Raw genomic sequence first — 23712 nt, forward strand, 5'->3', positions numbered from 1 at the left:
TTTAAACAGCGAGCCGCTCTCCCATAGGCAAACGGTCGCCATGACAACCACCTTTCGGGCCTGCGATGCATTCCCGCGGCGTCACGGCAGGTTTGTCCCAAGCTAGTTGTGAATAATAAAAATGAAATGGAAGAAAGAGCGCGCGGGCCATCGTAGGAAACGCGAAAGCGTCAGAGAGTACAGATGCGTAGATGAAGGTTACAAAAACGGGGCAAACTCACTGTTTTACCACAAGATCCACCAGCTCAGCGTGTATTGCCCAGATAAAATGCTCACTCGTGGACTTCTTATTTTGCCAGCGTGAGGCCATAAATTCATCCACTTATTCCCTTTCGTTTAACGCTATGAAGCAAAAACTAGAGAAAGTGGCAATGAGAGTAGCTGAGCAAACAGTCTATTGCCTTCTTTTTTTTATTTGAGCAAAACGACTGCGAACCGCGATACAGATTTTCACGTGGGCATCGCAAGAAAAATAAAAAGTTAGAGAAAGCAAGAAATAAAGACAGCAATGATGATGCGAAGCGCTATGGGCGTATTAAGCAATTGCGCTACTGAGATATACCAGTAGAGAAAAAGAACTGAAACAGGAGGGGTGGATGACTACAGAAAGAATGGTTTTACGCGCCCGCTCTTAGCTGTCGGCGTATATCCGCTTCCTCCTCCGCCTCCTGTTCTTCTGACATGTGCGCTTTCCTATGATTCTCCCATTGTGCGGCAGTCGCGAACGTAAAACATCGGCAGAGTTTCTCACTAAGCGAGCGAAAGAAAGAATGACGAACGAAAGAACAGCGAACACCCAGGCGAAACACACAGGCCTGAGCCAGCGGCACATGAACGTTGCCTTCCCATCCTTTCACTACAAACAACAATCTTTCCCCCTTTCTCTCTGCTGCGTCCTGCCTCAGCTGAACCGTGCCCGCATTTCTCCCTCTGGCTCAGTCGTGACGAATTCGTATCCCGGGGCAACCGCGACACAACACAAGAGCACGCGCACGCGTGCGCGTCACCAAACGTTATACAGCCAGCGCCCACGCCCACAAACACCTGGCCGGCCACCGGCTGACTAGCCCAAGGGCATCGCGTCGCGAACAGGACGCAGCGGAGGAGGAGACGCGATAGGAAAGGGTAGTGAGAAATAGGGAAGGGAGCAAACGGGAGCTCCTGACTTGCCGAGATATGGAGGTAACGAAGGAAGCAACGAGAGAGACGCGGCGGTGAAGAAGGTGGGGCAAAGAAGGAAGGAACGGGAACTTCCAGCGAGGCTGAGAAAGGGAAGAAAGAACGAGGAGAGGAGTGATAAGGGAAAAGAAAAAGGGGAAGGGGGCTGAGCCTGCTTGACCTGCGCGAGGATATGGCGGAAGGAGAAACAGAACGGGTGAACACAGGCGGCCGTAAAGGGGGCGTCCCATTTGCATGGCCGGCGCGAGTGAGCTCGCACTAGCTGCCACTGCCTCTAAAGCGAGAGGCGAGAGTGGCACCTCACCCTTAGGGTGATAGCGAGGGGAGCGCGCAACAACCTGCTGCTTCTCCCTCAGGACGAGCGGCCAGAGCTGGGTGAGCCGCTGGCGAACGGATTGTTCGGCCCTCCTCGGTAAATCGGCTGTCTACCTTCTCCCCAGTGCCAACACTCGGAACTAGCATACTGCTCACTTCCCCCCTTTCCCAATCCTCCCCAATCCTTTCCCCATACTTTTCAACTATCCCCATTGATTCAGCGAGGCGGGACCCGGGGCGGAGCTTGTCGAAGGGGGCCGGGCTCGACGCCGTCAGTGCCCGCGCCCGCGTCGGGCCCGGGTCCGGCTAGCATTCCGGGCGCGGATAGCGCGCCCGCGTGGTCGCAAAAAGCGCACGTCGCGTATTCTGTAGAGCGTGCTCCGCCGCAGTGCTCTGCGATGCGATGGAGAAGCGTAATTCTTCACCGCTATTAAAAAATGGTTATTCTGGCGCGGCTTACGTTGTCATCGTTGTCAATCTCACGTTGTCATGCGTTGAAGAGCCCCGTGGCGAATAATAGAGTGCGAAATTTACGCCGAACGAAGTCGCTACGCCGGTATGGCACGCGATTTGAGAGTGAATTAGTAAATGGGTTATTAGGACGCGAACGTTTACATATAGGATACAGGCGCCTTTGCAGCGGTATTTAGTCAGTACAGATCGAAGGTGATTGGAATTAAACACTTGGCAGAGCAAAATAATGCCGCAAATAGCTCAGGCCGTGACGCCACGCAAGCGGCTGCCGGTACGAAACTCAAGTAGGTATCACGTTTCTTACTTTCCTTTCTTGCCATCAGACATACACGTACAAAAGGAAAGCGCGTGCGTAGAATGACGGTGTTCATGGAACACTACCAAGTGTCAGAAGAGAGTATGTCACCCAATGGAGTAACTGAGTTCCGTTACAAACGATGATGTCACGCGTAGCACTTCAAATAGATGGCTCCAGTTCTTCACTGGAACAGAAATCGACAACATTTCTCATGCTCCTGGCTTTTACAACTTCAGAATACATAAACGGCACTTCGATGCGCTAATCAAAGTTTCAAGCGCAATGAGCGTACAATAGCCAACCTTGTGCGACGGGCCACGACATGCGTGCGGTGTGTGCGTTTGTTCAGCGCCGTGTTTACCGACAATGCAAGCTACGGCACAGCTGCGTACATAGATTCTGTCGCTCTTTTTTTTTTCATCGGCGGGCAACATTGCTTGCGGTAAGAAGCAGCAGCAGCAGCATACGTGGAGTGGGCATGAGGTGCGGGCTATGTGGTGCATTTGAGGCAGGCGCATGCGGTGACCACGTGACTGCTACGGGGGGGTGCTACCGAGCGATATGCAGATATAGAGAGAGATAGAGAGATGTCGTCCTTCTCACCAAAGGGTAAGGAGTTAAACGGCAAATGAACGTCGCTCATGTACGTACCTAGAAGACAAGCAGAGAAGAAACAAAACAGGAAGGTTTGGTTAGCACATGGAAGACTGGCGATCAACTTAGCCTACACGCCGAATCGCGACATCGTGGGGTTTGAAACTAGAGCGCTTACAGCGCACGCTTTGTTAAGCGCGCAAACGCATCCGATGCCGTTTCGCGTGACTTCGCCTCCCGCATAATTGATCACTCCGAACAAAAGAACATTTATGTATCTAGAATACCTCGCTCGCGTCGCGTGGCACGCACAGGTGAACCTTATCTGGTATCTAACACAAATTATCAAACTAGCTACATGTGCCCAGTTTCTCACCACCTTCGCCAAATCTCGCTTTAGCCACTGCGTATCATCCTCGACAACTGTTTCTAAGGTCCTGCCCGAGACGTATTTCTTTAACACACCGCTCCCGCGTGCTGAGTGCGTCGGCACCTACACATGGCGATTCACCCCGCTCTCGCAACCCAGAGGCCCAACGCCGCTCATTAGTGCTGCGTTCTCTAGACGCCCTCACTGAGGTCATCGCAGCATCCCAGCATCCTAGTAAAGCGCCGAGAAAGCTCTGACTAAAAGAATCTCATCAATATCGCGCACATATAGCTTGTAGTGGACATTTTACGTTCCCGACAATGTCTAGGCGGCAGCTGCAATGTGTCACGCGTCTGTAGCATCAGTCGTGGAACGAAGGTTCGTAAATGACCTTTCGGAAGATCGTGTGCATGCCTTGCGCGCGAGAGAGTGCAAATGGCCTGCGCAATGGGATATCCCTTTCTTCTCGATCTTTCACTATAGGCGCCTATGTCGCATCGATGCAACGCAACCGACTGCACTGCAAAGACCCGTTGCTACGCGCTGTAATTTCATCTGGATTCTCGTGAAGCCAGACGACCTTCATCAGCTGTGACTAGGAGTAGCTATCCCAATATTTGTTTTTTCGTACTGTAGTAACTGATAGGAATGCGCGGGAACACCACGATAGCGAGTAATAAACACCTTGCGTATATTCTTTTTGACAAGCGCTCGCGACGGTCGAAGACTAATTGCTTTCAAAACTGACTCCTCTGAGTTGTCGACCTCATTAGTCTTCGCATCAGAGTTTATTTGCAGTGTTGTTGGACAAAGAATTAGCTTCTCATAACGCTATTTACACGCGGTTTTCATTTGGTGTTCCTTTAAACTGGTATTGAAAACTTCACCTGTTAAGTGAGACGGTAAGCCGCCGGTGCCTTAAGTAGATTACAAGATAGCATGAGTCAAAGCAAATACAGTCGAGCATGTCAACAACACTTCAGCTTCAAATTCACGGCTCAAGCACTTACGATTCCTGTAAGTTCATTCTGTAGATTATTTAACAATACAACGCAAATAAGGCTGCAGAAAGGTGCACAAAAGAGCTCAATTGGAAGAGCCAGCGTTCGCAAAACCAGTTCATAAAACGTGCCAATGCTTCGAATGAGAAAGTCGCTAGAACTTCGTATGCCGTATTTTCTGGATTAAGAATTCCACCCCCTACTTTTCACGAGTATCGATAAAAATAAAGTTCGTTTTATAATAAAGTCGCGCCGGTGTAAAATAAGCGCCTGTTTTAACTGGATCGGCATGACGAAACGCGATCATGCACGCTTGCACACTCATCGCAAAACGCCGTGCTTAACCCTATCAGGGTACTGAAATTCCGTAAACGATATTCTTTACGAGCCGCATAGTCTAGCACAAATAAATTTGAACCAACACGCCTCTTCAGAAAATCAAAGTATGTTGCATTACACTCAAAGGCATCGAAGGTCTCGTCCTACGACGCAGTCGAAACGTTCAGCTGCTTCCGCCGGCAAAGTCGGCATATCACCGTCGCCAGTGTCTGAATAACTTTTAGAGAAGCTGTAGGTACGTCGCTTGCGTTGTTTCTGCGTCGTGGTGTGCTCAAGAAAAAAAAAACACTCATACTGGTCGTGCCAGCACGAATGCTTTTCTGCATGTTGAAGTCGCACTTTTGTATAAGCCGCGCCAAAGAAAAAACAAGTTGGAGAAAAAACGCCACTTAAAAGTCCGAAAAATACGGCAATACACCTCGAAGTTACGGACTCAGATGCAACGTTCCCGTCTCTTAAATTCCGGATCCAAAGTGCAGCGTAGTTGCCTTTCTCTGAAACTCGCTAGCCCTATTTCGGTGTGGTCTTACATGAAAAACGACCACGCTGTGCAATCTAAACCGGCGTTTTTTTTTTTCATCTTGAAACATAGATCGAGGGGTTATAATTCAGTTGTGATGATCACTTCGCCTTAATTTATATCTGCGATCGTCTGAGTAAAACTGCTCACTTCGTATTGGCCTTTTGTTAACTATTATTTGTTGTGGAATGGACACACCAATGAAAGACGATCTGTCCATCGAACACGACGACCAAACGACATTATGCTCGTTGACAACCTCAAAATTCCGTACAAGCTCTATCTACTAAACGGCAGTGCACCTGTTTTCCATGCCTCCGCTCTCTGAAACATAGTGCCAAGGAAACGTGAAGCGAATGATTGCCGCGAATGGCCTCTTAAAGAAAGCCGCGCCAGGTAGAGTTTGCTCACAGCTTAAATGGCATATACCTCTGCTAATTTACGTGGTTGGCTGATTGAAAAAATAAACGCTCTCTGTTCACAGCTAAATGTATTACTTATGCCTGAATATTGGTATCACGATCTCTTGTAAAACATTCCACAACGATCAGCTGGGTTTCAACATCCTAAAGCTAGTTGCACATAGATAGAGTCCGGGAGGGTGAAATTGGCCGTCTCAAAGTCGCAGGAATATAGAAAGCGTTTAGCGTCACAGAAATGAGCTAACGTAATCGGCTGGCGCATCTCAACAATTTCTCTTTGAGTTGGACAGCAGTATACGTGTGTCACTGCGTTATTAGGCTGCTTTCGACTATAGGTCGCAGCTTAGCATAGTGTAAGGAAGTACAATTAGCATGCTATTGCCATAAAGCTGCAATGACCGCAACAGACGCCGCAGTAAACAAAACCTAAATAATTTTGACCATGCGCTCTATGGAACACATACGCGAGGTAGTGCGTTCTAGTGATTTGCTTTCAGGAGAAATACAAAAACAAGAAGCTATCGATCTTGCGGCCTCGAATTAAACAGCAACAAGTCAGCATAGCTGATTCACCGCCGCGAATGTTATATAAAACACAAGAATATGATGGGAACTGCTTTTTTTTAGGAGACTGAAGCTTTCATAATTTACATTCGGTAGCAATAGGCGCCATTATCCGACCAGCCCACCATACTGAAATGACGCCAACGAAATCGTACCGCCTAGAACGCAGGAATTAGTAATGATGCGCGCTATCACGCAAACCGAGGTAAACGAAGCGGATTGCGGAATGCGTGTTGTAGTATCGTTAGCGAAGACAGCAGCTCGAGATCGATCATGGCTCCTGAAAATGAGCAGCGCATTACTGTAAAGCTCTTGCAAGCGATGTCATAATACAGACTGCCACTTGTAGAAACAACAGCAAATTTGAAAGCCACTTTTGTATGCCAAGCCAAGCGATGCCTATTAAACAGCATCGCCATTTGCGTATACACTATGCGGTCCTATTTCTCACTGGCGTGAATTTGCTCGCTAGTTTAGAGAAGACAGCGCGCTAACCACAACGCAAGAGCCGAATGACGGCTTTCAACTAGTTTGGAAGTTTGGAAGTTTGGAACTATTTTCGCAGACTTCTAAGGAGCTGAAAGCCCGCCTCTATTGCAAATGAGTTACGGACCGATCTGCGTCGGCTTTCGAGAGCCAGTTAGTCACGTGCTATGGCTAGACCGCCGGTATGACTAGTGCATTTACATAGCGTTCAAACTCCGATCGAGCAACTTCACCGTCTTCAAAACGCGCAGCCGTTACTTTTACCCGTAAATTCTGACAACGGCTTGCGGTGCGCCAGCGTAGCCGCAGCGCCAAGGATATATACCTTGGGTAAATTAAGATCTAGTCAAATTAAGTTTTTTCACAATTTTCCTAGTGTAGTGAAGACCACGAAGGCACACAAGGGCACACGAAACGAACAAGCGACAGTCAAGTAATGTGAATGGATGCAACCTACTGCATTTTTACACCATTACCTTTTATGTGGAGTTTCCGCGTACACCTGTCCTGTCATATCAGGCCTGCTTCTTTATTACTTACAGCGCGAGCGAATCAAACACGGACAAAGAAGATAGGCTTAACACGAACGCTGACCCACGACTAAATGTTTATTGCTCACAAGCAATCGTACAAATAGAAAAGCTCACCGCATGCGTACACCCGCGCACCACACATTCCCTCAGACAAAAAGCGAAACGCCTGGTGACGAACCTGTCACAACATTTCTTGATTAGGTAGGGCTCTGAAAGAAACAAGGTTTTTACAGCGAAGCTGTATATGGCTAGTTTCCAGCGGATCGACGTCCGTAGACCAAGAAACCATGGGCCGATCCCGAAAATAGTGCAACACCGGGCCGACCCGCAGCGGAGGTGAAGCAGGCTCCAAGCACTCCGCCAAGTTGAAGAAAGTTAGTTTAATATCATGGGTCCAAACACAGCGTGCCTACCAAGAACGACGGCGCGAACAGAAAATAGAATGGGCGCGGCGGCGGTGGAAGGAGACCACCGATGGATCACCGCGAACGCCGAGCGTAAGCGTGCTGCCCACCAGGACCGCGAGGCGGAAAGAAATGCGAACCGTCCGTGTGGCCCCGATCCCGCAAACTTGGAACGTTTCACCGGTGCAACGGCCAGGTTTCAGAGGGAGTCTGTGGGGAACCAATTTCGTGTGGCCTGTCTCGTGTGTGACCACTTTTGGTTTCTCGAGTGACCCCCCAACGATTACTGCATTGCGGGACGTCGACCAACGCACGATCGCCTCGGCCACGGTGAAGCAGTGTGTGCCCTCGGAGTGCGGTGAAAGTGCGTGTCTGTTGTACGTGCCGGGATTCGTTAGTAAAAGGTGTCGTGCCACGTTTTGCAACAATACGCGGGTATGTGTACTCCGCGGTGCCTCATCATCTTCCGAGGCTCAACGTCGTGGAGGAGCAACTAGTCGCACCTCGCCTTCCATTTATGTGCAGACGGCGTTAGACGCACGGCAATGGAGAGTTCGCCGTTAAGGAGTCCACATACACCGCTTCGCTGGTCAACCACCATCCCAGAGTGGAATGGCATTGAATTTTTAGATGTATCTAACCATTAAAATATCCCACTATCTTGTGTTACCGCTCTTCAGTTTTGTTTCGCTATCTGGTTGAGGGAATTTACGGTGCGCGGGTGTACGCATGCGCGAGTTTTTCTATTTATATGATGGTTTGTAATAGCGCTTGTGTCACGTCTCCCTTTGTCCGTGTTTGACTTGTTCGCGCAGTAAGTAATAATGCAGATGTACCGGCTCGACCCAGCTAGCTACCGTACTTCAGTTCATATCCTGTTTCACACCTAGTGTGGCATGTGGCACGAGCAGGTGGTTGGGTGAGACGTTGAGAGCGCGCCCACATTCGTGCAGCAGACGTGGTTAGCATGCCACGCAGCACGCAGGTGGCCAGGATTTTTTTGTCCGAAGGACTGCCACAGGCCGACGAGAGAATGTATCTAAGCGAAACTTGGAAGGAAACGAGTATACATTGTGTGCCCTACGAGTTGTGCGGTAAAATCTAGACCTAATTCCCCAACGTAGCAATCAATCGCTGTAGGTTTGACGGACGCCGCTGTATTCAGTAGGGAGCCTGCTCATAGGGACCAACGGTACTTACGCAAACTTCTGCAAACCTTAGTTAACTCTCTAACGGCTTTAGCATCAGCTAACCGTTACGCTCGGAAATCTCTTTTGCGGGTCTTTAGAAGTGCGCTTTCCAGCTGAGGCTGTTCGCAGTACTGATAGTTTGCCTAGATCTGCTGAATTTTTTTTCCATCGTAGTATCCAAGGAGACGAAGGCGGTACAGCGCGTATCAAGGCTTACCTATTTCGCATTACTGTCAACCGATGCGCTGCCGTCAAGGATCTGCCAGCGGTTCGATTATGAAAGCTTCACGTTTCTACCCCTTATTTCTACCGCCTATTTAACGCGAAAGAATAGCGGCGACCCAGTGACAAACGATGTTCGCAGCTGTCAGAAATGCGCCGTTCACCCAGGGACACGGAATCCTGCAAAGTTGTCGCCACCCGCTACCGGGAGAAGCCACGCTTCGTTGCTCTATTAGCCCATGGTTCTCTTTTTCCTACGCTGCCATAGGAGCAACCTCACACACACACAAGCCTTATAAATACGCGCTGGATAAGGAAACCAAACACACAATCAAACGACACAAAAGAACCCACAAAAAGACGCGCTAAGAGGGCATAACGTAAGCAGAGCTTTCGGGTGAAATCGGGAGCGCTCGTTTGGAAATAAATGGACTGCTGATGAACGCCGGCGACCCCCTCTCGAAGCAACCCCTTTCTCGACCGCCTGCACGCGAACGGAAGGAGGTAGACCCTTCGGTCCTCATCATCCCATCAGCTCACGCCGGTTTTTTCTCGCCCTCCCACCGTCGAAACCCTTCTCCGTTGTTCAACGCTTCCGTCTTTGCAACCTTTCGAACCCCGACAAAGCTGCGTACAGCTGCGCGGTGATGGAGCCAAGCAGGGAAAAAAAAAGACAAATGGGTAACACATAAAAAATATGAACTAGCAGAGCTTACCCGATCAACGCGCTCCCCTTCTATCCATCGTGAACAACACTACACCGCATATAGCGGGCAAGCAGAGGTGCCGGCGTCTAAGAGATGGTGCGCGATCGCCCGCCTTTTTTTCGGGAAGAGAAAGAAAAGTGTTCCGGTAATAACGAAAGGCAAATAAGCGGATTGGTGAAGATGAAAACGTACAAAACGGAGACGTAACGGAATGAAAGTAGCGATAGGGTCGAGAGAGACGCAAAGAAAAAGAACAGTAGCCGCGTCTATTCTAATTCGCTTTTCATCGCGGCGAAAAAGGCGCACCATATTTCTTAGGCGACCTGCCTCCCCGCGCGCACACTCTCACCCTTACATCTCTCCCACGCACACACATCTCGCCTCCACTTTAACCAAGCACTTCTAAAATCTTAGGTCCGAAAAAAAAAAGAGCAAGAGAACACCTACAGGGAGCAAGCCGAGGGAATGAGAAAGCAGTAAATGAGCGTGAAAAAGCGCCGAGCTTCAGCTATGTACGGAGACGTCTTTTTTTTTCTTTTTCTTTTTTCAGGGCCACTTCCCCATCGCGGCGTCGTTCATTGTTCGTTCTGAGAACGCGCGAGAGATGGATAACGCTAATTGAACCCTCGCTGCTGTCGGGAAGGACGAATTGGCGGGAAAGTTTAAAAAAAACGATTCAGGTGGGCAAATTCGCCGTTCATATAGAAGGTCCACGAGCACGTGATGGAGGAAGCGAGTGGCGTAGTTGTCTCAAGCTTCGCTCGGAGAAGCACTGCTGCGCTGGTCGGAGGAGTGTTTGAAAAGCTTGCTGGAGCTCTGTTCTACGAGCCTTTTGTTCTCACAGCTCCTGTCATGTCACCGGGCTTTAGGGCGTGCAGCCCTGACGCCTCGCTCGTCGACGCGGGCTCGTTATGCGTGAATCCGTACGGACAGTGCGGGCTTTCAACTGACTAAGACGGACGAACATGCAGAGCCAGCAGGCGCACGTGGAAGCTCTCGACGGTAAGACAGTGCAGGGAACGAAGACAGACCAAAGCAAGAATCCACGCAAAAAAATCCGCGCCGCAATATGCTGGAAGCGCAGCACGCTAAAAGTGAGCGAGCTGTCACGTGATAGATTGAGCATTAAAATTTGTACCTTTGAGCAGCTGCGAACTCCTGGCACAGCCTTGTGTAATACTGTAATAACACTGCCAATTAATAAACTGATTTTATTTTCGAGTTCACAAACATTTTCGTTGGTAAGTGCATGTTTCCATCGGCCGCCTACGTCCGCTAATGCGTTCAGCATCGGTATTGCCCAGAACTTTCTCTCGTGAAGAATTGTAATGTAAGAGGTTAGACCAGATTATGCTACTTATTGCGCACTAGTATTTCAATTACTAAAGCAAGACTGTGAATGGTTATCGCATCAAGAGTGACTAAGATTGCGACTTCGCCTTAATTTTTTTTTTGTCAATTTAGGACTGAAACAAGGTCGGCTTAAGGCCACCAAGAAAGATTCAACACCAAGAACTTGGACGCAAGCGTTGGTGACGCATTTGGTGAACAGAAACTCGTCAAATACAGTGAACCCGTATTAGTATGAGACTCAGCTGGCATCAGACCACTGAAATTTTGATCTAGAATGCGTAAGCTGCCTGACTGCACCATAATTAACACACGCACAGCTCTGGAATAAAAACGAAATCCCGAACTAAAGATCGCGTTGCGAACTATACGCGAAATCATTACGCCGCACTGTTTCCGATACGCGCTCGCCACCATGTTTGACTTGAGCTGAACTTCTCTAAACTAAGATGTAAGCAAGACTCGATCGCTTGAAAAAAGTCAGGGTACAAAATCCGAGAAGAACGAAGGATAGTCCAGAAAGTGCAGCCCCGTAAAGCTGGTAGAGTAACAGAAATCAGAAAGTATAGTCACAGCAACTGCCACGCGATTCATGCAGCGCCCTTTTGCCATGACGTGTTTTTCCGTAAATAAATGTTATCAGCGCCTTTCAAAAGTCTTGTTAGCGCCGGTAGGAATAAATTCAGCTCAAGGACAGTTCACCGAATATGTATGGAACTAGCGGGAACACAGTGCAAGACACGATCTTGAGAAACGCTAATAACCGTTTCAATGGAGTCGAACATCGCAAGGTACAGAACGTATAGTGTAGGTGCTTTGTTGCGCTGTTCGATTTCATCCGAAACGTCACCAACTAGCCCAGTTCAGCACAAGAAAACTTGCTTTAATAGCACGCTGAGCCCAATAGGATGCATATATTTGTAAACATATGGGCCACTTTAACGGTTGGGTGGCGAGCATTACTCCAGTAATCAGGCAGCGCCGAAAAACTGCAGTTTTTGAAGACGTAGACTGAAAAATCTCGCGAGTCACCACGGCAGTATTTTTTCAAGGGTCTGTAGAAGTCAGATCTATTTGCTCAAGGGAACTACGCACCACAGGCCAACGGCCGCCCCCACGCACCCGTCGCGTCAATTGCTGCACGCTAGCAGACCTCATTATCGCGCGCATGCGCACTAAAAGGCGGCACTCCCCGTCTTTTCATCGCCCACTTCTGCAATGCGATCTTTTCAAATTTTTTTTTCTCTTCTTATCAATCCAGCGCTCCTGACAATCCAATCTCGCTTCACTGTCGGCGAACTGCCCCAGAGTTCTGCAGCCCCGAGGCGACGACTCAAGCATCGAGAAGGCGCGAAGACCACCACTCACTGCCGTGCGGCCCTCAAAACTCGGCGGCTCGCGGGACAGCCGCGGACTCGAGGGCAGCGTATGTGGGCGCGGAGAGAAGCGCACGGCAGGGCAGGAAGCGAGCCAGGGCCAAGGGTCGCTCGTCGTAACTCGGCGCGATCCGTGGTGTTGATCTTTTACTCAGCTGGTGGTCCCCGGCGCTACCCCTGTACCAACCCCTCGGAAACCCCGCCGCCCTCTCTTCCCCGCGAGCCATCTCTGTCTTCATTCCAAAGAAGGCGTATAAATACTCCTTCCTGGATCCACCACTTCGGGAATCGGCGCAATGATATATATATACACACGTGCAGACACGGAACGTAGAGCGGTGCACTGTACGGGGCTGCCGCCGTTTATACACCACTGCCGGGGTGTTGAAGCGCCGAAGCGGCGGCTGTTAATCCGGTTAGCCGCCGAGGCGCCGGAGTCTCACTTCACGATCGAGTGAGCGGCGGCGCTGTCCCTTTTCTTCGCCCTGCCACCCTATACTTCGCGCCACCCGACCCCCTTCCGACCTTCCTCGGCCCGATCCGAGCTCTGCGCGATAGACTGACGCAACCCGCCGCACCCGCCCCGGCAGACGGACTCGTCTTTAACCTCGAGGCCTTCCGAACAACCCTGACTCCACCGCGCAACCTACGGGGGAGGAGGGGGGGGGGCGGGTGGGGGGAGTTCGTTAGCACGATGCGCTGCTTCGCCGATCGAGAAAGCTTGCCGCGCTCGCCGCACTGCGTGCACGAAAGGAAAGTCGCGCGCGAAGGAGTTAGTTCGTTTCTCGGTCCGCTGTAGGGGACAGAAAGAGAGAGAGAGAGGGAGCCGTGTCTCTCGGGCACGTTCCTTCCGAGACCTGGAGGAGTCTCGGAATCGCTCTTCGCATACTGCGTCAATGTGATGAGCGGATTCACGTACTGACAGGCTGAGTTGTCGACAACTGGCGTTCCGCCATCGTTTACCGTGTGCAAGAACTGTCATTCTGAGTCTTGCCTCTCCCCTCCCCCCCCCCCCGCAAAAAAGAAACGTAGCGAAAGAAACAATGAAACACACGCTTATGATATTTCGATAATTTGCATCAGAGTTGAACAACATGAGGAGCAGAATACAATTCTCGTTATTTTGAAATGTTATTCCTTGCAAGGCTACCATTTCCACAAAGAACCCTTAAGGCGGGACTTGTTACCGGTAGCGTTTATTGCTGTGCGTTATACCAGCGGGTTAACCGTAACACCGCCACAGCTTTTGCGACAAGTTCTACATAACTGCACTCCTCCCTCTTCCCCAGTGTAGGGTAGCAAACCGGGTGCAAACTGGTTCATCTCTAAGCCTTTCCTTTCAGTTCTCTCTATCTATCCCATTTAACTACTGTGGGGCTTAACATCAAACGTACACTGGAGTCAGTGCACCCCAGTGTGTTCTGCCACCTTCAGAACGAACATCTAATGTCAGTCGGCTCTGGAGGGCCAAGCTTGATATCTCAGTCCACATCGCAAGCACACTACACGGGACCCGGAAAGTTTGTGGGAATGAGGATAGCGCAGGCATGGCCCTTGCGATAACTACTCCAAAAGGAAGCTACAATTGCGGATAAATTTAAACAGCAATGAGACAGTCAACAGTGGTGACAAGTTTTTTTTTTTCTGATGTATCTTTTATTGCGTTCATGATACACTAATGAAACTTAAAGCATTTTACAATCACCCATTGCCGTTTCTTACAGCCCAGCTGCACTTATTTTGGGCATACGAAAATAAATCTTATCATCGCAAGCGACGGTGCCTTCAGCACTCAGTTAGGTGTTCTGGCAAATTGAATTCAAGCGAGACACGGACAGCCGTGACGCCTGCATTACTGTATCTGGAAACTGGAATTTTCTTTGACAGACATCCCCCGTTTGTTACAGCATCAAAAAAGAAAAACGTTAGATTTTATTTAAGTTCTCCCTCCAGCATAATTGATAGCAATCCACAAATATTAGGTACTAACTGTTCACTAAGCACATTTACTAACGGAACTCGTCATATGAAGATAAAAATAAAGATGTGGAATCTCGCCTTCTTAAACAAACGTCCGTAAACACGGACATTTCTTTTTAATTTCTTGAAAATCGTTATTCATTGCAAGCTGGCTAGAGAATAAAGAAAGAGAGAGGAAGATTAACACTGAAACGGTTAATCTAGCTACCCTGTGCAGTGTTCCGGTTTCTACCAGGTGCTCCTGACATGTTACAACCTTTGTCACCACAACGATTCCCCAACTGCCTTTTTGCCTACCCGAAATCAGCGAAGCCTAGGGCTAACAATAAATGCGTTCCCTCAGTGACGTCAGCCAGGTATTCAGATTGCCCAGCCTGCTCACGCTGTCCCCATCTGCAAGCCCTACAGTGCTATGCCTCATCGCCCCTTGATGAATACAGCGGATATAAAACAAAAGTGATTTTATACACCAGGACCACGTTGTACGTGGTATTTTAGTAACGTGCATAAAGAAAGAGCACTAGTCACATGATTCATTCACTTCACAAAGGACGGCTTGGCTTAACATCTTGAAATTACATTTGTGCGGTGACGGGTGCTCTAGTGTACGTCTCAGGGATATGTCTCGTCACTCTATTCCTGCCCATCCTGCAATGCAGGTTTCCCTGCTTTATCTGTCATTTCGTTTCATTTCGTTTATGATATATATATATATATATATATATATATATATATATATATATATATCCTGCTTTATTTACAACACTACTATCGAAAAAACAAATATGGATATGTGTGAATATATGTGCTGCGCTTCATCAAGCCCGTCTTTTCCGCGTTCGTGCGACAGGCCCTATTGGCCAGTGTGTCGTTGACGACTGAGCCAACTGGCGGAGACTGGGAGACTTCTATAGCAGAGGACATGGCCGTTAGTTAGCACTGTAGAAGCCTCACTTATTCTAATCTCACTAAGGCCTATGCTATCCCATACAATACCTGATAGTTCTTCAAAGAGTCCTGCTAAGCTAGCCTCACTCGGCAGAATTCGGGTGTTAAAGGCTGCCAGAGTCTGTTTCCATTGGTGGCCTGTCGGATTCTTAGCACCCTTGGCTGCGTTACAGGTCAAAATAACAAAATTGCTAAATTTATGGCACACCTTGTGATTCCGAAATTGAAACAGTGGAGCACAGAAGTAATGTCTGCTTAGCTTACAAAATCACCAATTTTGTGATATCACACCCCAAATTCTGATATTAAATGCGTCCGCTTCCCAGCCAAGGTTTTCTCGATACATTTAGAAGCGCGCTTTTGGGAAAGTGATAATTCGCAGATCCCTCGCGTATATGGAGAGTGGTGCTTTTCTTTTGATTTCTGCCATCCACGCATGATTTCACGACTCCTGAGCTTTGATTTTGCAATTACATGTGCCCTAAAGTTAGTAATTAAAGTGTTGTTTAGCATATTTTACTTTAGTACTTATCTTACTGTTGATATTTCTTTCTTTATTTTTTTTCTGCTACTGTCCGCGTATAGCTGCGGAGCCTTTCGGGAAGAACGGCAAGGGCATACATAGGACAGTTTTATTTTCTTTTACGCACAAAAACGAAATACCCTTTATATCGATCCCAAGCAGTTGTCCAGCAGATATTCAATGCGCCTGTATCTACAAGCTAGCCCAGCTGTACGCACTGTTGTATCAGGTGCTTTGCGGACAGGTGCCCCGATCAGTTATGTTGGCAGCGAAGTAGCTGTTCTAACAGTCTCTGGTTTCTGCAGGTCCAGCAGGGTAAGGATTGATCCCATTTATTTGTGTTTTCCACAGACATATCCCTGTGTGAAATTCCATATCATATGATATCAAAATACGCACATTTCAGTTCCTCGAGCGCAAAGCCGATGATTATTTTATGAACAGGTTACCGAACTTGTAGTACTGTTTAATCAGTATAATAGGTAACAATAAACGTAATGACTATTGTGTTTTGCCATTCAATATGCACGCATATAAGGGAGCGCTGCTCACATGATCCACTCTCTGCAGGAACAGTGAATGGGCTTACGGTCTCCAAGCAACAACTGGGATTTAAGGGTGCTCTAGTCTATGGCTGTGGTTTAGCTTTGACTACTTGATGTGCATAAAACAGCATATGAAGCTAAGTAAACTAACGTCTTTGCATTCCCCAGCGTATGCTAAGCGCATGCCCGAAGGGCGAACTCTGGGCAGTCCGGCTGGTCGACGACGCCACCGCCAAGACTCAAAGCTCTGGCCGCCACCTGAAGAAGGGTGTTCCGGTGGCGCTATAGTCTCCCGGCCCCCCGCCTCACTTGACCCCAGCAAGGACATTTAATAAAGCTTTGTCTCTCGCTCTTTTCCTTTGTTATCTTTCCAGACTTTCTAAACCCTGTAAAGATCGTTCCAAAGCTCGCGTGACACATTTCTGCTCTGTACTCACCATACCCTCGCCCCTCCCTCCCTTTGACGCAGACGCATGAATGTAGGATGGCTTATAAGTAAGCACCAGAAATATACACGACCGACAACGGACAAGCCCGACCCGTGAAGCAAAGGACGCCACAAGGAAACGAAAGAAAAAGAAGAAGAAACTTCTCCCGAGTATTTTTTTTTCTAGTACGCGCTATGGTACGACGAAGCCGCTACAAGACTTATCTCGAAGCGCGCGTCATTGGAACGCAGAAATACATTCGTGCAAGGAAGCAGCAGAGTTCAGCGAACTCGATAACCGTAGGGAAGGCTCCTGCCGCTGACTCTCGCCCGTGCCATGAACGTGCAACTCGGTGACGGTAGGTGTGAGAATCGGCACACCTGAGAGGTGAGTCCATGTCAGTCAGATCTGACTGTGAGTGGCACGCCGTGAGAAGGAAAGCAGCAAACGGACAAGAATGGTCGTCGTGAACAGAAAGAAAGAAAGAAAGAAAGAAAGATGGACAAGGTGGAACAGGATGCGTGGGAAAAGAAGGCGGCGGCAGGAGCAACGAAAGGTAGAAGACTCGCGGAAACTCGGCAGGTTTCCGAGCATCCAGGGTTGGCCCGACAAAGATGTCGCGCGCCGAGGGGTTCAGAAACACGAAAAGTGCCTTGACGCGGCGCGCATTCGAAGTTGCTTTCACTGCCAGACAGCGCTAGACGCGCAACGATGGCAAGTGGGAAGAAACATGGAGCGTCTGTACGTGAAGACACGTGACTGTTGTTGACGGATAGGTGTACGTTGTCAGATGAAGTTGCTTCCAACGCGGCGAGTATTACTCCCGTTCGCCGAAGCGAAGCAGCCTTTACAGAACACAGAACTATGTGCAGCCGGAAGTGAATTGTGCCTTCGTGCTGTAGAACACATCTAGAAGGAAGGTTATCGCGCTAACAGCAGAACTTTTTTTTTCCTACAAGCTCCTTTGCGTGGCCAAAAAACACGAACTTTTTATGCACATAGCATTCTTTTGTGCTGTCTTTGCGTTCTTTTGTACGACTGGCCGTTAGCCTACCCCTAACAAAACCAGGCTTCCTAGTGTGTCGGCATTTCAGACGGTGTCAATGTGGCTAAGATCTCGCATTGCTGAATACAAGGATGGCGGGTTCGACTCCCAGTCATATAGGCCACGTTTCGATCGAGGCAAAACCAAAATGCCCACGTTTCTAAACTTCTGTGCACGCTCAAATATACCGTGCGGTTGGGATGGTCTGGGGCTTGGATGTTACTTCGAGCAGTAAAACACCGTAAACAACCAATGATCAGTTCAACAGTGCTGCTTGTACTCACAATACAGGTAAAATATTGGAAAACAGCTCTGTGCTAGATAACATCTGTCCTCTTCACTTACCTTGTGTACGTCGGGTATTCTGTCGGATATGATGTCTATTCCGTTGGAGAGAGAGAAAAATGAATACTTTGAAAGAGCACCTTTGAGGTCCCAACAAAGACCATTCGCTGTTGTGCGAGCCGGTCATTCTTTCACCAGGTCATTCTAAATTATAGAGGCAGAGATAAGTCAAAGAAATATCCGCGTAAGTGAGACTTGTAGACAAGCTCTTATGGACGTCTAGAAACGAAATGTGTTGACAATTCTCGCTTTTCTTTTCTCTCCTTTAGGCAAGTACAGCAGAGTACAGTCGACTCCCGTTAATTCGACCTCGTTTAACCCGACCTTGCGCTTAATTCGAAACCACTGGAATTTTTCGGCGAGAAAAAAATACATTTGGACTAAGAACCGCAATAAAACTTGGTGCTGGGCTAGTAGGTGACGCATTCTTTGAAAACTGATGGTAGCGCTGAAAGGGACGAAAAATTTGTTTATTTAGAACGCGAAAGCATGTCTTTTCGATTAACCTAAATAGCAAAACGTGCATTATAACAGAAACATTGGAGTTGACCCTGAGCTAACGCTTCCTCCTAAGGGCTTTGTAACAATCTTCACCACCTCCATTTTTTAAATGTGCTCTAACACACAAGCGTCTTTACATTCCCCTCTGTACCTTCCGGTAGTGATGTGCATATTTATGTGCACGAATGCTTTCACTTGCTGTGTCCGATAGCGGCAAGAAAGGAAGAAAAGAACACGGACATTCATCTGCGGGTCAATTTGACCCTCTGCTTCCCAACGTGTCCCATGTTTAGTTTAGACCTGGAGGGCTTAGCTACCCATCAACTCTTCCCTAAAGGTATTACCGTGTTTTGCGAACTGGTAGCGTGCCGCCTTCCGTCATAAACGGTGGAGTAATTGTTTTTACTTGCACGTATTACCTGCATCCAGCGATTATTGCTTGCACGTAGTTTATTGCGGTGGTTCAAGTCGATTAAGAAAACCTTACAAAGCTGACTGTACACCAAATTGAAATTTATTTACTCCGTATTTACAATGACTCATTTGAATATGCAGAAAAGATCGTCCTATTGTGTCGACTTTTCTTTCAGCGGAACCTACAGCATATTGAAATGGAGTTATGTAACTTTGACACATTTTCTGACAGTCCATTACAATTTGCGAAAGAAGCCGGTTTATAAGCATTGTGACCAGCTGATTTAGCAGCAGTCGAACCCGCAACGTTGTGTTCAGTCAGCCGTATACCAATTCGCCGAGGACCTCAAGGTGTAGCCAAACAAAATGGCATAGGAAGGCAATCGCCGCCTCAGGGTGCGTCTCCAGCAGCTCTACTTCAAGATTCCGCCTCTTACCTCGTCGCCGAAAATTCGGTACGCGAGACACGTCACCCCCCGAAAAAATCTCTGTTTGCTCTAGAAGAGAACATTCCTCTGCCCTGAGGCTAAGTAATCAATAAAAGAAGCACTCAGAAGTACAAAAGGCAGTGTAAGGCTGCTTCAAGTCTACACCGAGCGCCGGCTTGCCAGCTGCGGCGTCCTAAAAGTTGTTCACCCACATGCGCCTGTATTGTGAGCGTCGAAGAATTCGCGATAAAGAAAGAAATACTTCGCAGTGAGCATGGCATAGATGAATCCCCACTACGTCTCAATCGTAGGTCGGCATCGTGGAGGAAAGAAAGAATTAGGTGAGAGCATTGCCCGAACCGATTGAAGCCAAACGTATCGGCTCAACACGCGATCATCAGGTCAGAGCGCGCGGTGGGTTTTAGTACGCCCGATAGGTTTCAGGCAGCCGAACAATGCGCATCGGTTAAAAACTAACGGAAACCAAACATTCTCGGCCAATACGTGGAGTCTCAGAGGTTCCCTGCTGGGCCGATACTGCGAGAGAAAAAGCGAAGGAAATTATTTCACAGAGTTCGTTGAGTCGAGATTACTCCAGAGCGCACCCGCATTCCAGAAAAGGGTTTACGTTGTGGAATACCTGACTACCCGTTTATTGCGCTGCATTAGGCACGCCTTCTTAGTGTACCGCAGTTTTTGGCACAACGGTATATGCCGAGAACCGGCTGAAAAACATTCCGGTCCACTTCCAATCCGCGTGGGCTTCCCACAGCCTCACAACAGATTCGCGTTGGATAGGACGCAGATTTCAGACAACAGGTTTCAAGGTCGAGTGTCGGCCCCAACAGGCTCTATCAAGAGTCTTGGGCCCACTTCTGTCCGATTGAGAACGGTACGCGTTCCTTAATTGGCCAGTGCGTCGTTGACAACTCCGCCAAATCAGGCCACTAATGTCCAGCGGCGGCGAGACACGTCGCGAACGCTCGCCGCCTCCCACAAAAGCAGCCAGACCTATTACTCTCGGTCACGATCTCGGTCAACACCGTCGGTGTCTAGCCCTACACATATATCATGCCCTAAGAGATGTCCATGGTGCAAAATTTCTGCAGCGCGAAGCACTGAAGTGCGGGAAAAAAAAGAAAAAAAGAAAAGGACGAAGGAAGAAGGATTGCAAGGGGACAACACGAGCGCTGTGTGTTGCCCCAAGAGATGTCAAGCATATATTCAAAGCCATGCTAGAGAAAGAGAGAGGACACACCGCGGTGTCCACATTGGCATTCGCCCTCACCGATCGGCAAATGCCGGCTCGAAGCCACACGTCCTACGCTCGACACGCGTCTATGTGAAGAGGAGGAGGAGCAGGAGCAGGAGCAAGGGGAAATAAAGAGAGAAGGCAGGGATGTTAACCAGAAATGAGTTTGTTTGGCTGCCCTACTATGGGGGACGGGTAAGCGGGAATATGGAAATAAGCCAGACGGATGGAGGGGAGGAGGAGGAAAGCCGCGGTGGGCTCGCGCACGCGCGCGGAGAGCCTGAGCTAGTCAAAGGCGTTCACATAGGCCAGTCACCCTCAAGAAAGACAAAAGTGCCTTCATAGCTTTGTGGGCCAACAAGCGATGGGGACGGTCTTCAAGTAGCACCTGCACAGACAACGGCTGATCGTGCAGTCGTCGTAATGCGATAGATAATGTTTGTCTTTCCGACTGAAATCGATTACAATGGCACAATAAGTGTTCGGTGTTCTCTTCCACACCGCAGACGTCGCACGCAGCACTGTCGGTCGGTCCAATCAAAGTAGTGTACGCCTTCGTGAAAGCCACTCCCAACCACAGCCGGTATAGAAGCGATGCCTGACGTCGGTGAAGCCTGGCTGGAGGTCGGAGTTGGAGCGAAGGTTTCAGTTCGTAAAACCTGGTGCGCCTTATATTTGCGTATAACTGGCTCATAATTAATGGGCATAGGGTGCGCACCATAGAGCATGTCATCGATATATATTAGGCCTCGCCCACTGCTCCGCTTCCGGACCCACGATCGGTAACACGACCTGGTCCCGTGAGCCTTCACGTAATTTTAATACCTGATGACTTGTTAACCGTCCTGCCCTGCGGCGGCGGTGATGATCACGTTGCTAAAGGCGGAGTTAGCCTGGCAGACCTGGCCGGTCATTGCCCCGACTGAGCGTCCATTTTCGTGCCAGAATTGTGTCACCGTGTGTCAATAAGTCATACCTGTCGCAGAAAGGCGAGAAGAATGCCCGACACTCCCTGGTGCAATATCCGCTGTTCAAGGAACGAGAGAACAGAGCACACTTTTAATCGCCGTTACGTCTCCGCACTGAATGTACTTCAAGGATCGCGGCTTCAGCTACGACATGTGCACTTGGACCATGAATTAGTGCCGCCTGCGCGTCGTCCTGCACTGCGGAACGCTCGTTTACCTTTTCTGCAAGGCCCTGATTTCAACGAGGCGCTTTATTTCTGTATGTTCCACACTCGCTCCTAGAGGCACAGCGTCTGGAACAGAAAGATCTCACACACTCTACCACTACAGAGGCGTCGGCGAAGACGACTGCACCAACAAAGCGTAGCTGCCATCTATGACAACGGTATCTGTGCGCTGCTCTTCAAGCTTCCCTTTTTAGTTCCCCACTCGTGCAAAGTTTTCTTTTTCTTCAACAAAAAAAAATACGAACTAGGAACGCCAGAAGAAGAGGATTGAGCAGACCAAGCGAACGCCATAACGTCTCCTCACTTAAAGAACGATGTAAAGGTTCAGCCTGCGCGTAATACTGAGGGGCAAAGCTCTCGTTGAGGGAACTCGGTCCAAAAGATGGTCATCGTGTTTGGCCGTGAGAGCGTTGCAGGATAGTGCAAAAGCGATGGCGATGACGCCGAAAATCACCGGCTTCCACGCACGACGGTGTTAAGGTGGCTGTCGAGTTCTTTCCGACGATTATGAGCTCGGCACTTTGCGACTCTCCTTTCTTTTTTTAAGCTCTCGTCCCGCGTTCATACCTACGCGCGCGCGCACACACACGCACATCGACATACACGCCACCCTTCGCCTCCGGTGTGAATCGGTTCCTCGCTTTTCCGTTTTTTACGCCTTTTTCTTTCCCGCTTCCTCGGGTAGAGTGAGCTACGAGACCCGCCAAAACAACCCGCCGTCGGACAGCCCGGTGAACTGCAATGATGGGTCTTCCCCGGCTAGATTGATCACACTCGTCTCTATATATAACACCAGCTCGCTGTTTCCTTTGTGGCATACCTCTTTTTTTATTAGAACTTTGTTTCGTATTTTTTGTCAAATTGTGGAAACACTGTCGAAAGCGAAGCGCCTAGTGACTTCGCCGGGTAAAGACAACCAATCGGTCGTTGAGACCGGAAAAAAGCACCGTCCTCATACGATTCCAGAAGTCACTTGTTTTCGTTTTTGAGAAGAAAACTATACGTCGGTCCTTCCAGACAAGCCCGGCCGGCGTACGACGGTAGCAATCTTCTTTCGCGCACGGCAGTGGTTGCGGAAGCATTTCTTTTTACGTCACGCCTGTGCCTTACGATCTTGTAATGGGTGCGAGAAATGAAGGGACTTCTGTCTGAGCAGCGAAGTGGAATGTTATCTGTCTCACCGCAGTGGCAAGGTTGGGGCGCGTTAGGTGCTATAGGCACTCTTTTGCAGTATTTTTCTGTATTACTTCTGTCTGAGCAGCGAAGTGGAATTTTATCTGTCTCACCGCAGTGGCAAGGTTGGGGCGCGTTAGGTGCTATAGGCACTCTTTTGCAGCATTTTTCTGTATTCCGCACTGCTCCAAACCGCTTAGACGGAAGACTTTTCTTGTTGGACGAGATCATGGGACTATGTTCTCCCATATCACAGCTGTACAAGAGCCACTAAAGCGTTGATGCGATTCCTGAAGGCAACTGAACTGAGCGACCGTCTGTGATGCAACGCTGAAAGATTGTATTACGTTTGCGACACCAACACTGGACTTTCCATCGTTCTCCTCAATCTTTTCCTTCCCTTCCCCCGTGCAAGGTGGACAGCGGATCTCAGTCTTAGTTAACCTGCTGCCTGTCATTTATCATTCTCCCTCTCTTTCTCTTTTTTTTTCTGACAGCTTTTTGACTCAAGAGCGAGTGAGATGCTACTACAACGCATGAGTGCGGATGATGATGAAAAGCGTGAAATTCATCCGCAAAAATTACCCGCAA

General features: G+C 48.9%; 1 protein-coding gene and 1 pseudogene across 1 annotated transcript in view; both read right to left on the minus strand.

Annotated features, from left to right (window-relative positions):
• LOC142560507 (uncharacterized) overlaps positions 1–23712 on the minus strand; it is a 174279-nt gene that overhangs the window by 73698 nt on the left and 76869 nt on the right. The window lies entirely within an intron of this gene.
• On the minus strand, positions 7378–7526 carry LOC142562625 (U2 spliceosomal RNA; annotated as a pseudogene).

This window comes from Dermacentor variabilis, chromosome 10 (assembly GCF_050947875.1).
Source record: "Dermacentor variabilis isolate Ectoservices chromosome 10, ASM5094787v1, whole genome shotgun sequence".
Taxonomy (NCBI): Eukaryota; Metazoa; Arthropoda; class Arachnida; order Ixodida; family Ixodidae; genus Dermacentor; species Dermacentor variabilis.